Raw genomic sequence first — 12,003 nt, 5'->3', positions numbered from 1 at the left:
GGTGACCCTGTGAATTCCTTGGCTTTGGGAGCAGAACTCCCAAAGCAGAGCAGAACTCTACCTCTTTCTTCACATGGCTGTCTTCTCTGTGTCTCTCTGTGTCTTCTCTGCTTCTTATAAGGACACCAGTCATTGGATTTAGGGCTCACCCCTAAATCCAGGATGATTTCATCATGAGATCCTTAATTAAATCTGCAAAGACCCTATTACCAAATAAGGTCACATTTTGAATGTCCAGGTGGACATGACTTGTAAGGGAACACTACTCAACTCAACATAAAGGAAACTCACCACCATACTGTTGACCCCTTTACCCATTTTACCTTTTGCCCACCCCTTACCCCTCTGGTAACCACTACTCTGTTTTCTGTACCTATGTGTTTGCTTTTGTTTGGTTTGGTATATTCATTTAATTTTAATTTTCCACATATGAGTGAGATCATAATGTATTTATCTTTCTTTGTCCGACTTATTTTACTTAACATAATATCCTCAAGGTCCATCTATGTTTTGCAAAGGACAAGATTTCATCTTTTTTATGGTTGAGTAGTATTCCATTGTGTGTGTGTGTGTGTGTGTGTGTGTGTGTGTGTGTGTAACGATACTGCATCTTCTTTATGTATCCATATGTTGAGGGACATTTAGGTTATTTCCACATCTTAGTTATTTTAAATAATGCCATGATGGACATAGGGATTTATGCATCTTTTTGAAGTAGTATTTTTGTTTTCTTTGGATAAATACCCAGAAGTAGAATTGCTGGATCATATGTTGGTTCCATTATTGATTTTTTGAGGAGTCTCCATACTATTTTCCATAATGGCTGCACTAATTTACATTCCCACCAACAGTACATGAGGGTTCCCTTTTCTTCACATTCTCTTCAGCACTTCTTGATTTTGCCTTTTGATAATAGCCATTCGAATAAGCATGAGGTGATATATCATTGTGGTTTTGATTTTCATTTCCCTAATAATTAGTGATGTTGATGGCCATGTGTCCATTGGCCATCTGTATGTCTACTTTGGAAAAAATGTTTATTCAGGTCTTCTGCCCATTTTTTAATTGGGTTGTTTAATTTTTATTGTTGTTGAGTTGTATGAGTTCTTTATATATTTTGGATATTAACCCCTTATCAGATATGTGATTTGTGAATATCTTCTCTCGCTTGGTAGGTTGTCTTTTTGTTTTGTTGATGGTCTCCTTTGCTGTGTGGAAGCTTTTTAGTTTGATGCAGTCTCATTTGTTTATTTTTGCTTTTGCTTTCCTTGCGTGAGGAGACATATCCAGAAAGATATTGCTAAGGCCAAAGTTGAAAAGCGCACTGCCTATGTTTTCTTCTAGGAGTTTTATGGTTTCAGGATTTAAATTTGAGTCTTTAATCCATTTTGAGTTGATTTTTGTGTATGGGGTGAAATAGTGGTTGACTTTCATTATTTTGCATGTGGCTGTCCAGTTTTTCCAACACCATTTTTTGAAGAGACTACCTTTTCTCAATTGTATGTTCTTTGTTCTTTTGTCATAAATTAATTGTCCATATATATGTAGGTTTATTTCTGGGCTCTCAATACTGTTCCATTGATCTATGTGCCAGTTCCTTTTCTGAACTCATCTCCTACTACTCTTGCCCTCTAGTTCATTCTTTCCAACTACTCTGTATCCTGGCAGGTTTTCATAGACTCAAAGCATGTCTCATCTTAGTGTCTATTACTAGCTCCTCTTTCTAGTGAAATACTCTCTTCAGATAACATTATAGCTGATTTTTCACCAGCCTGAAGTTCTTGCTTAAATGTCCCCTGCTTAATGAAATCTTTTTTTACCCACTCTACTTAAAATTGCAACACAGAAGTGGAATTGCTAGATCACATAGTAATTCTATTTTTAACTTGTTGAGGAACCACCATACTGTTTCCAATATGTTTCAACATTTTACAATCCCACCAACAGTACACAAGGGTTCCAATTTCTCCCCATTTTCACCAATATGTTATTTTCTGGGGGAGGGGGTTGGTATTTTTTGGAATAATGGCCATTTTAATTTGTGTGAGGTGGTATGTCATTGAGTGTTGATTTGTATTTCTCTAATTAGCAATGTTGAGCATCTTTTCTTATACTTATTGGCCATTTTTTATTTTCTTTTGAGATATGTCTATTCAAGTGTTTTGCCTAATTTTTAACTGGGTTGTTTAGGATTTTTTGTTGTTGTTGCTGTTGAGTTGTTGGAGTTCTTTATATATTCTGTATATTAACTCATTAGGTATTTGCAGATACTTTCTCCCATGACATAGATTGCTTTTCACTCTGTTGTCTCCTTGATACACAAAAATTTTTAAGTTTAATTGTAGACCAAAAAGAAGGGAAAGCAGTATCCCCCAGATATATTATACACCCACATTCATTGCAGCATTATTCATAATAGCCATGAGATAGAAGCAACTCAAATGTACATTGATGGAAGAATGGATAAGCAAAATGTGGTGTATGTATATATATATATATATATATATATATATATATATATATATATATATATATATATATAACAAAATGTTATTCAGCCTTAATTAAAGAAATCCTGTCACATGTTACAATACTGATGAACCTTTAGGACATTATGTTAAATGAAGTAAGCCAGCCATAAGAAGACAAATATTGTATGATTCTACTTATATGAGCTATTAAAAGTAGTCAAACTCACAGAAAAAAATAGAATGATGATTGTCAGGGACTGGGTGGAGGGAGAATGGGGAGTTGTTCAATGGGTACAAAGTTTCAACTTTGTAAAATGAAGAAGTTCTAGAGATCTATTGCACAACAATGTTGACATACTTAATGCTACTAAACTATACACTTAAAATAGTTAAGATGGTAAATTTTATGTTATGTGCTTTTTACCATAATTTTAAAAATCTTAACCCATTTCCTCCTTCGGACTTTTGCAATTCTGATTATCCTTACCCTGTTTTTTTTTTTTTTTCTTTCTGGAGAAAGTATTGCATTTAATATAGCATAGAATTTTCTTACATTTTACTGTCTCCCCACCGCTCCCACTCATTATAATATAAGTTCCAGACAGACATGGTTTTTTGTTTTATTTTGTTTACTGATGTGTTCTAGAACAATGCTGGTCTCAAAATGGATATTTAATAAAGAGTTGTTCAGTGTAAGAATAAAACCCAAAATTGAAATTAAAAATTACTAAATACTAAAGACAGGAGGAAACAAGCCAAATTAAGTGAGAGTAGGTATATATTGTGGAATTCTATTTTCACAAAGACTTCAATGATTGTAATTATCATTGTCCTTTGTGACTCAAATGCTAAATCAGAATTAGACATACCAGAGATTTATGGGAGGAAATGCTAATAATGGATAAAGGAGAGTTATTTGGAGTTATCTGATACTTATGAAAGAGAAAGGGAAGGAGGAATTGGATAGGAAGAGCCTTGGGTTACAGCAAATTGTAAGGAAGTATCTGCCATTTCAATGGGAAGTCCACCATTGGAAGAGTCCTACATAAAACAATAATGGGCTGTCTCTCTAGTAACCCCACCATGCCTTATCATTTGTGAGAGCAAATAAGGAAACATGTCTTTAATGTGAATGCTCTAGAGGATCCAGAGGGGCAGCAGCAATACTGCTTCCCATAATGGGTTCTCTTCAACAATATCTGTGTGGTACACCTCAACAGCCACTTCAAGAATTATAAAAAAGTAAAAATAATAGAGAGGATGAAAAGTATTAAAATTAGGCATATTTGAAAAGGAACCAGTTAAAGTTCCAGAAATGAATTATATATAGTAATTGATAAGAGTACAGATGAGAAGTTCCTGTATATACTAATTGAAATTTCAGAAGAGATTACAGAAAATGGGGTAGAGGTACTATTGGCAAAATAATGATTAAATAATTTCTAGAGTAACTGAATGACTCCAATCCATATAACCAGCAATTACAACATACCCCAAACTGTGTTAATTAAAGTAAACCATCAATAAAATACAAAATATTAATAGGTATAAATATTATAAAAAGCTAAAGATAAAAAATATTAAGACAGCTAGAGAGATCAGGCAGATTATCTGCATATTATTTACAGCAACAAAAGAACATGTAAGGTAATGAAATAGTATCTTCAAAGAACAAAGTGTCAATCTAAACATTATATATTTAAAAAAGGTCAAAAAGACAAAAAGCTCACATTAACAAACTCTCACTAAAGGGATTTCTAAATGAAAATTTTAAAAATTAGAAGCACTTGTGGATAAATCTAACAAATATTAAATGTGTATATAAATACATTTTATAGATATAAAAATCAAAGTAAACCTAAAAATCTTGTACAACAGGTAAAAAAACAAGGTAAACATAAAATCTTGTACAGCAATTAGTCCCTTCATTGTACAAGAGGATAATGAAATTAAAGTTTCTAATATCTTTTCTTATGAAAAGGAAATCTCTAGATGAGCTTTAGTCTTTATTAAGTTAAATGTGCATATTAAAATTAATATGGTACCATTAAATAATACATTAATTCTTAAATTATATTCATATAGTAATGTATCTTCAACATCTATAGGGCAAAAAACTGACAAAACTTCAAGGAGAAAATGTGAAACCCATTTGATAAAAGACTTCAACACAACTTTTTCAATAATATATTCAAGATAACAGAATCAGTAAGTTAAATGGAATGTTTTTCTTGCTCTCTGGGTTCATAGTTTCGTTTAGCTTAGGGGAGAAGGCCTAAAAATTTTTTTATCAGGCTTTGAATATCAGCTTCTAATTTGGCCAACTTCTGACCATGGAGCTTAAAAAAGAAAGAAAGAAAGAAAGAAAAATCTTTCAAATATCCTGTCAGGTTTCAGCTGGGACAAACAGTAAATATTCCTGGCAGTATTGAATGACCCCACGGACCCAAGAGGTGCCCCAAGGAGTGTGGAAAAGATACTACTCTCCCAGGATCCGCAGCCACTCCCAAAGATAACCAAAAGAAAGAAAGATTTAGACAATTCATCTGAGACCTGACAGCAGTCTGTGGGATCATAGCGGCAAATGAAGTGAAACCTACATTTCTGTCCAACCATATCTAGCTGGAAATGCGTGCAGATCATACTTCTGTCTGGCCATAAGTTTGGGTCCCCAACCTGATTGTTAAATTGTCTGCAAATGCAAGAACCAACAACCTGCCTGTCCCAGGATGGCAGAAAGCCAAGCCAAGTTGTCACAAAATGAGACAAGCCAGAAGGCAATAGCTGTCCCTGGGAGAGAAAAGGATTGATAACCAATGAGGAACAACATGAAATTTTACCTTACTGTCTCTTGACTGGACACTGTAGAGATCTGGGGGAGCTGATTCTGGTAAGAACTCTCAGCCTTCACTGGCTTCTGCCAGTTTCCCCAGGATCCTATCATCAAGCTCCAGGGCAAGTGGGTTTAAAGTAGAGAGTGTAGCCCTGATATCTCCTAGAATTTGTCAAGGTTTTTCATTCGTTTTAATTTTAGTTTTTCCTTGGCTATTTAAGGGAATAACTGGGAGCAGTTCACCAGAGAATCCGTCAGAATCCAATCAACCCTGGGAAGGACCCATATGGGGGGCACTATCCTGAGGGTAGAGAAGGGTCATTTGAGTTGGTGTGGGGAGCTTTGGCTTTTGTTTAAGGCCTTGTAGTCTTTTCAGAGTGGAAAGGCACTTCAGACAGAGAATTAGTAGACTGAGTACTCAGTTAAAGTAGGATAGAGAGGAGTAGTAAGGGTCATGACTTCAGTCTTATGGTCTTTTGTTTTAGGTACATCTTGTGTCTTTAATTTTTCATAAGATTTTGCAATGAATTTTTCAATAAAGGTATTTTGGAATTTTGGAGCTTCTGGGGGCTTCTGCATGTCAAATAAAATAGGTGTTCCATTCTGTTTGTTTGATTTGGGAATCCTTGCTTTCAAGTACACGACTTAAGTGAATGATATTGTCTAATTGGAACATACCCCATAATGTCCATTTTAAGTCTAAGTTGTCTTAGTAAGATTTTGCCATTTTTGTGGATTTCTATAGCTTCCCAGACCACAGTTCTTAGACATAACATAAACAGGTGTGAAGGAGGATGATGGGCTCAATTCTTTGAAACATGAGGATCGCATTTCTTCAGCTAAACTTTGGTTCTCTGGGAGCCAAATTAATACTGAAGAGTGATATGCCACTAGGTTGGGGATTTTGTGGTGTTTTACAGTGTGCCTCATTAGATGGAAATTTTTTTGAGGTTGGCAGGTGATCTCGTGTCAGTCTAACTCCTTCCATGACCACCTTATCCTAGCACAGGAGTCTTAGATTTAGGTGTCCTGCACTCTAACAGCTTGTGAGTGTTCGACCTATGCCCACTAATTTTGTTGCTTTGGCTTCTGAGATACCTGTTAACATCAGATCTATTATTCCTTTCACAAGATTTCTTTATAGTGGCAGACACACTATGGCTTTTAATAGTCTGACTTATTCTTACTGAGATTTTTATTTATTTATTTATTTATTTAAAAGCATGAACAGATGCATGATATATGCAACTTACTTTCAAACAGTTCAGAAAAAAATAGACATACATAGAGTGGAAAAGTAGATTTTTATTTTGATGGTCAAAACAGTCCAAGTTTCTTGGACTATTTATGCTATAGACTTTTACCACAAGGCTTTGTGAGTCCCCTAAAGACTGCTAACTGTTGCAGACTGCCAATATAACTATCCCAGAATTTTTCTGTGACCCCAGAACATTTCTGGGAACTTTAACAAACCCTGGAACTTTTCTAGGGTCCCAGAACCTTTCTGGGAAATAAGTATATATATATATATATATATATATATATATATATATATACTTATTTATAATAATATATAATATATATATTATTAAACATATTATATATAATCTTATATAATATATATATACCTTATAACAATTCCAGCACTCATAATTAATAATTATTTCTTATATTTGTATCTCTTAGATGGTACTGCTAATACTACTACTAAAAGCTAACATTTTCAGCCCAGCATTGATCTAAAACACTTTGTATGTATTGTTATTTAATTTTCTCAACTACCAAAATGATATTGTATATACCATTATGATTCACATATTCATATATTATGAATATGAGGAAAAGTGAGGAAAGGAAAGTGAGGCAGAAAGTTTAAGTAACACAAAGTAATACAAAGGTTAATTTATACATGGTGGAGCCAGGATTGTAAACTCCAAGAGAGTAGGCCCACATGTCTCCAGGGTCTTGTCCAGTATGGTGCTTATGATGCTCAATTAATATTCGGTAAATGAACAAATGAATGAATATAAGTTTAAGAAATACAATTTAGAGGTTTGTGCAACATGTTTCTTTGCTTAGTCTGATCTAAATAATGATGCAAGATCCGAAAAAAGATTTGACAAGTTTTCTGATTAGTCTGATTTGTCAATCAAGTCTTGGGTCATGTTTGTATGGACACAGTAAGTGTGCTGCACAATATTGAGTCTTCCCTTTACGCTCTCTTCAGATAAATTCATACTACTGTATAATTGGTTGACCTCAGAGATAAGAGGAAAATTAGATTCACTGGCTTTCACATTTGCTCAGAACTTAACCCTGAGGATACCCATACCCAACTAATATATAAAATCATTGAGTATGCTGCAATAAATACAGTTCACTTACATTTGAAGAAAGAGTGAACATCAGGTTTTGTATAAACAGAGAAGTAAAATGGATAATATGAGGTCATTTAGAAACATTTTCACTTGAGGGAAACCAAAGAAGAAGAAAAAGAAAGAAACAGTTCAGCATTTTGTAGTAATAAAGTATAGAAAAACCAATGAAAATGACTATTATGGGGATTAGAAAAAGTGACATAGGAGTCTTTTAGTATTCTTCAAACATTTAAAATGCACACAAATTTTTAAACTTTTCTGTGAAATTTATTTTATAAGTTGAAATTAACTAATTCTATATCTCTAATTTTTCTTTCACCCAGACAAAACAATATTTTATTGTAGGAATATATACTTTGATCGCTTAGGTAAACCTTTGGCACTAAATGAGATTAAAAGCTCTATATGAATCTCAGATAATTCTACGTTATCAGGCAAGTCTGAAGTTCATTTCAACATCAAAGCTTCCAAAGGAGTGAAATAAAGCAATTTACTTTATTTTTAATCCTGTGGCAAAACAACTCATATTAGTTGTAAAACAATTAATCAAAATAACCTGAATGATAGTGTACCATTCCATATTCATATACTTTCTTCATAGCAAAAAAGTGCTCAGTGTTATTAGCCAAAAGAGAAGAGAGAGAAGATGAGGATATGGAAGATGTGCAGATGCAAATTGTTTTAAGGTAAACATTCTGAAATTACACTCTTCTTTTCAAATGTGAAGCAGTTTTACAGAGTAACACTGTTTTAATTTAAGATATTTACTCTGGGTGTTGGGTATTGCATATAAAATTTATCGTTTTTGGTAAAGTTTTATATGAGTAAATAAACAGTGTGAATAATCAGATGTGAGATTAGTCACGTAGTCTTTGACATATTTTCTTCATTAACGTGTATCAGTGCAGACTGAAGATTGCATTCAACCTGTCCTCAAAAGATCTTCAAAATGGAAGATTTTGAAAAGGGGTCTCTTAAGTCCCCTGATAGAACTTATTCAAATTCCATTATCTCAAATTCGTGAAAATGAAAGACCCATCTCACAGGAAAGATCCCCTGAGGTGAATTAAGTGCAGTTTGATGGTCTGCACAAATGCAGAAACATTAGGCTGTTAAGTGGCCACATGTGTATACACATGTTTAGTGTTAAGACCATGAAGCAAACATTAGCAATCAAGAACATCAAATTGATTTTGGAGCATATGTTTTCCAAGACCCCACGAAATCTGGACAACAGCTTGAGAAAGATTCAGACAAGTTCTTATACCTTATGCTTCATTCTCAATTGCAAGAGATTGAGCTCATGTGCTAAACGTACTCAGAGACTACCTAAAAATTCATCCCTACCTTTTATAGGACCAAGAAGTGAAAATTATAAAATCTGTGTGTCATCACTGATCTCCATCATAATTTACCAGAAGACAGTAACCAGTAAGCTCTATCAAACCCTACTGGCTCTGCTGACACACTTAGAAATGTTAATGCATAATTTGCTATTACGCATTATTTTATGTGCAGACTCTCATTATCATAGTCGTATGAGACATTTGCACATATGTATGCAGCATGTGCCCACCAGGCATAGTCGGTCATCTTTGGTAACTTAGAGACAACAGTGCTGTCTTGCTTTGTTGTTATGGTTTCAGGCAAATCTTTCCAACCTTATCATTTATGCACAAAATGAGGTCTGCATAATTGTGATTATCCAAATAATTTATAACAAAATACTATTTTAGTTGATTAAATAGAACAGTAATTTTTCACTTTTGCTTTCCTTTTTTAGTAATCAATGAGCTCTTTTCTTCAAACAAATCTTGCACAGATAAAGCACAGAAAAAAACAATCTTGTAGCTGAAGTGTGTGGGATGGAGAAGGCAGGAACTTCACCTGCTTCGATGGCTATTTTATTTTCATAGCAGCCCCTGAGGCATCTTTCAATTACTTGAGGGCTCTGTATAACATTTTGAATACTACTGATGCCCAGGATGAAAGAAAAAGAATTTCTCTCTTTCTGTGTTAGACTAACTTTGAAACAGTAACTTAAGTAATTACTGTAACAACATAGTACTTGACAAAAGTTACTTGATGACATTCAGGCACAGGAACTCTGTCCCCAAGGAGTAACTAACACTCATCTTCTGCATGAGACCCATGTTGGAGTGGCTATTGGCAATTTTTAACAAATAGACACTGAGCTGGTCATTACAAGTCATGACCATGAGGCAGTACTTACCCTCTGTAGTGAGAATGAGCTAAATTACAGCTTGCGGACAACTGTCCCACAGACTGAAATTAGGAAGTGACATCACTAAGGAAGTGACACAGGGCATCGTTGCTAACAGATAGCAGCATTTGACTTTCAGCCTTTATTCACTAAATTTAGCCACCAAGGCTAGTGTGGACACAGAATTTGAATTCTAGCTCTGGTCCTTGGATTATCATATGGGCATGCCATTCTTAGAAGCAAGACATACCTGATCCTGGACTTTTAAGATAACAAACCTATCTGCCTCAGATCCATCCTATCCTTGGTGTCTGAGTTCCTCTTTTCTAGTTATATAGGTCAAGATTCATAAAATAAATAAAATCCTCTCAACCTCATTTTGCAAATGAAAATGGGTTTATTCCATGCATTCCTAATGAAACAATACACTTGCCATCTGTATGACCTAGAGCAAGGCTGTTTTTATCCTAAGGCTTAAAGAGCTGCTATCAATTCCCTGGCAGTCCAGTGGTTAGGACTTGGCACTTTCACTGCTGGAGCCTGGGTTCAATCCCTGGTCAGGGAACTAAGATCCTGCAAGCTGAGCTGTGCAGCCAAAAATAAATAAATAAAGAGCTGCTCTCTTCTTATTCTGCTTTGAGCTCCATTACTGGGAGAATCAAAGACATTCTGAACTGTTACATATAATTCTGCACACCAGTGTTCTAGTTTGGGAACCTAGTTGGATAATGAATACTGGAGTCTCTGGCTGTGGGAATCACATTGTGATGCAGTTCAGTTAGTCCAATGACATGACATGTCTAGTAAATCTAGCTTATATAAACTAAGTTGCAATTTTAAAAGATTATAGAAGCTACTGCCATTGCTTCCCAGAATGCCGGGTGAGGAACTTGTCATTTGTCAGTCTAAAGCACAATGCCAATGATGGGCTACAGTTTGCTATTGGTTAATACTGAAGCCAAATCCAGCCTCTGTATCCTAACACCGAATTAAATCTCAGAGACACAGTTTTGGGTAAAGTAGAAAAGAATAGGTTTATTGCTTTGACAGGCAAAGGGGGCCACAGTGGGATAATGCCCTCAAAACTGTTGTGTCCCCACCTGGAGGGGGTAGTGAGGAGTTTTATGGTAATAGTTCAAAGAGGGTGTGATCAGCTTGTGGACATTCTTCTGATTGGTTGGTGTTGAGGTAAGTGGGAGTCAGCATCATCAACTTTCTAGTTCCAACTGGTCTGGGGTCTATGTGCTTGAAGGCAGCTTACCATTAACTTCTCCCAACTGGTAGGGTTTCAGCATCTGCAGAATAGCTCAAATATATTGTTATGTATATTCCTTGAGGGGGAACCAGGACCTTGCCCCAAGGCTGCACTATTGTTTCTTGACCGGTCCTCCCTTATCTCGCATCCCCTCCTTCCCTAATTAGCAACCTTTTGAACCTGCCCATTAGAACGCAGGGAAGTTCCTGGAGGCTGAATGAAGCCTATTTCCAGTAATTAAGAAATGGGGGACACAGAAAGGCTTTTGTGCCCAGGAGCCCCACAGGGTCCTGCTCGGTTTCAGTACCTTGGATCTTAGTTAGCACCAGATCTGGGGAAGAGATAAAGGAAAAAAAAGCTACCAGGATTGAGAATGAAGTACTCATTTAATTGGTCCAGTGGTGTCATATTAAAGAAGAGGTATCAGGAATGCAAGGTGGGGACAAGGATGGATAGTATAGCCCCTTAAAATATTCTGAAAAGGTGGAATTCTACCCTCTTTATTTACGGAGAGAGATGTAAGCAGAATGGACATAGTCAGTTTTCTATCTAGAGTCTGTTTCCTTACCCAGAGGTTCTGAAACAGGAAAGAAGGGGGCAGGGCACAACCTTTAAAAGAATGACATAGCCTGAGGACATGACATAAACTGATTAGAACTAAATAGGTCAAAGATGGCAGACTGGGCCTCCCTGGTGGCGCAAGTGGTTGAGAGTCCGCCTGCCGATGCAGGGGATATGGGTTCGTGCCCCGGTCTGGGAGGATCCCATATGCCGTGGAGCGGCTGGGCCCGTGAGCCATGGCCGCTGAGCCTGCGCGTCCGGAGCCTGCGCGTCTGGAGCCT

The sequence above is a fragment of the Mesoplodon densirostris genome, chromosome 1, assembly GCF_025265405.1.
Source record: "Mesoplodon densirostris isolate mMesDen1 chromosome 1, mMesDen1 primary haplotype, whole genome shotgun sequence".
NCBI lineage: Eukaryota > Metazoa > Chordata > Mammalia > Artiodactyla > Ziphiidae > Mesoplodon > Mesoplodon densirostris.
This window is presented reverse-complemented; position numbering follows the sequence as displayed.